General features: G+C 43.5%; 1 pseudogene; it reads left to right on the top strand.

The window, feature by feature from the left end:
- Positions 1-727: 727 nt before the first annotated feature.
- LOC143402424 (heterogeneous nuclear ribonucleoprotein H-like) lies at positions 728-2630 on the top strand (annotated as a pseudogene).
- The last annotated feature ends 958 nt before the right edge of the window (positions 2631-3588 follow it).

Genomic DNA, 3588 nt, shown 5'->3' with positions numbered 1-3588 from the left:
CAGTGGGATTCCCTGGGTTGGACATGGCTTGAAGGTCAATGGCAACAATGACCAGGAGAAGATTGCTATGCTGGGGATTTCTTTTCGGCTACACTGCCTAAGAGAAGACTTGAAAAAATGGACTAAATCGCCCAATAAGTTTAGGGTATCAACAAGATAGTGATTCACATAATGGACCACAGAATCTAAAGTGGCTTCACATAGAAACAAAGATGGATTGGGTTAATGGATAAGGAAATGTAGCGTGGCCCAGGCACTAAGGGCTCAGTAGGAGGAGGTATAGAACAGGTAAGCAAGCAGACTAGAATAACAGGGAGTTAGAGTCAGAGTGGGAGATTTGATAGACGACAAAGTCCAGGGTGTGAACAAGAAGTGGGTGCTGTAGGTGATGAAAGAGAGGAAGGAATGGAGAGACCCGAATTTTGACTGGGTCATCCATGGGTACAGTGACTTCTCCCAGGAGGAAGATGAGACTGAGGTGTGAGAGCTAGGAGGCAAAATTTTCTGAGAGGGAGTGTCCAGAAGGCCAGGGAACAAGAACTCAGCACTTGAACTTCAGAGGAGTGTTTGGAGGCCGTATCAGGGAATGAGGACATGACCTCTCCTTCTTCTACGATTCTATATCGTAATTCTTAGGGCTGCAAGAGAAGCGATGCTTTCATTTCTTCTTAGCCACGCCAAAGTCATGTGTGTAGTCTATTTTGACGCCAGGATCCTCAAAGAGACGATGATGTTGGGCACCAAAGGTGGAGAAGGATTCGTGGTTAAGCTCCGGGGCTTGCCCTGGTCTTGCCCAGCTGACCTTGCTCAGCAACGTTTTTTTTCCGACTGCAAAATTCAAAATGGAGCTCAAGGTATTCGTTTCCTCTACACCAGAGGAGGCAGACCGAGTGGCGGGGCTTTTGTTGAACTTGAATTAGAAGATGAAGTCAAATTGGCCCTGAAAAAAGACAGAGAAACTATGGGACACAGATATGTTGAAGTATTCAAGTCAAACAACGTTGAAATGGATTGGGTGTTGAAGCATACTGGTCCAAATAGTCCTGACACGGCCAAGGATGGCTTTGTACGGCTTAGAGGACTCCCCTTTGGATGTAACAAGGAAGAAATTGTTCAGTTCTTCTCAGGGTTGGAAATCGTGCCAAATGGGATAACATTGCCGGTGGACTTCCAGGGGAGGAGTACGGGGGAGGCCTTCATGCAGTTTGCTTCACAGGAAATAGCTGAAAAGGCTCTAAAGAAACTCAAGGAAAGAGTAGGGCACAGGTATATTGAAATATTTAAGAGCAGTCGAGCTGAAGTTAGAACTCATTATAATCCGCCAAGAAAGCTTATGGCCATGCAGCGGCCAGGTCCCTATGACAGACCTGGGGCTGGCAGAGGATAGAACAGCATTGGCAGAGGAGCTGGCTTTGAGAGGATGAGGCGTGGTACTTATGGTGGAGGCTATGGAGGCTATGATGATTATAATGGCTATAATGATGGCTATGGATTTGGGTCAGACAGATTTGGAAGAGACCTCAATTACTGTTTTTCAGGAATGTCTGATCACAGATATGGGGATGGTGGTTCTACCGTCCAGAGCACAACAGGGCATTGTGTACACGTGCGGGGATTACCTTACAGAGCTACTGAGAATGACTTTTATAATTTTTTTTCACCACTCAATCCTGTGAGAGTACACATTGAGATTGGTCCTGATGGCAGAGTATCTGGTGAAGCAGATGTTGAGTTTGCTACTCGTGAAGATGCTGTGGCAGCTATGTCAAAAGACAAAGCAAATATGCAACACAGATATGTAGACCTCTTCTTGAATTCTACAGCAGGAGCAAGTGGTGGTGCTTATGGTAGCCAAATGATGGGAGGCATGGGCTTGTCAAACCAGTCCAGTTATGGTGGCCCAGCTAGCCAGCAGCTGAGTGTGATTATGGAGGAGGCTATGGAGGCCAGAGCAGCATGAGTGGATATGACCAAGTTTTACAGGAAAACTCCAGTGATTTTTCAATCAAACATTGCATAGGTAGCCAAGGAGCAATGAACAGCAGCTACTACAACAGCGGAAGCGGTGCATCTATGGGCGTGAATGGAATGGGAGGGATGTCTAGCATGTCCAGTATGAGTGGTGGATGGGGAATGTAATTGATCCTGATCACTGACTCTTGGTCAAGTTTTTTTTAAAGAAAAAACAAAACTTCAGTTTAACAGTTTTTGCAATCCAAGCTTGTGACTTATGCTTACTCTATATGTGAGAATCAGGATTATTTGAAAGATTTAAGGTTCAGTATTTTTGAACACAGCAGTCATCCAGAATGTTAACAGCAAAGTTGAGTAAACTGTAACTGTTAAACAATTTTCAGCTTTTCTCAAGTTAGTTATATTGTAGGATGTACTTAAGCAGTAAGCGTATTTAGGTTAAAGCAGTTGAATTATGTTAAATGTTGCTTATACCATATTACATTGAACACTGTTTGGATGCATGTTGAAAGACATGCTTTTTGTAAAACTCAATATAGGAGCTGTGTCTGCAATTAAAATTGAAACATTTTGGCATGTTTGCTAATTCTAGTTTCATTTAATAACCTGTAAGGCACGTAAGTTTTAAGCTTTTTTTTTTTTTTTTTTTAAGTTAATGGGGAAAATTTGAGACACAATACCAATACTTTAGGATTTCGGTCTTGGTGTTTGTATGAACTTCTGAGGCCTTGATTTAAATCTTTATTGTATTGTGATTTCCTTTTAGGTGTATTGCGCTAAGTGAAACTTGTCAAATAAATCTTTCTTTTAAAAACTAAAAAAAAAAAAAAACAGAGAAGCGATGCTCTCTGAGTGAAGACAAGCTTCAACTCAGGCAAGGAGATGGAGGTTCTCCGTGGAAGACAGGTACCAGAGGAGAGCTCTTCAGGGTTGATATACCAAGGCACCCTGATGTGAACAGAGGCAGCAAAGTTGGCCAGGGATAAAGAGGGAAGGTGTCAACTGGAACATGTTTGGGTCACAGCTTGTGAAAAGAATTGCCATTAGAACAATTTCAAAATCAATGACTGTGTTCAGAAAGCAGGATTCCTGCTTTTCAAAGGCCTCTGTGTACACCAACTAATTGCCCTTCACTTTCTCTGGTGACCCTGTATGTCTGTGCGTGGTCTGGCTGCAGAACAGTGCCTAACCAGCAGTATTTTCTCTACGCTCAGGGCTGTCCTGGGGCTTCTTTGGTTCCAGCTGCTGTTTGCTGAATCTGGCAAAATATTTACCTTTGTCTCTTTATTTTCTAGTTTGCCAAACATGGGAGTTTTAAAAGACCCCCCCACTCCCTCCCACCAGAGGACGGCTTTAAGCCAGTGCTCCTGGAATGGTTTTCTGTGTGTCTCTCATCTCATCATTTGACCTTGTGCTTAGTGTTGTTCTTCACTGATTTTCTCTAAGTTGGGTACTCTGCTAGGGGGCATGAGTATGCTGCTCAGGAAATAGGAGCAGCATATTCATGCCCCATGAGTATGGTTCTAACCCCTATTCCCTTTGGCTGGAATATCCACCATCTGTTGTGCCCATTCTAAGCATATCTGGAGCAACCAGTGTGGTTAGTAGACAGAC

The sequence above is a fragment of the Callospermophilus lateralis genome, chromosome 6, assembly GCF_048772815.1.
Source record: "Callospermophilus lateralis isolate mCalLat2 chromosome 6, mCalLat2.hap1, whole genome shotgun sequence".
NCBI lineage: Eukaryota > Metazoa > Chordata > Mammalia > Rodentia > Sciuridae > Callospermophilus > Callospermophilus lateralis.
This window is presented reverse-complemented; position numbering and strand designations above follow the sequence as displayed.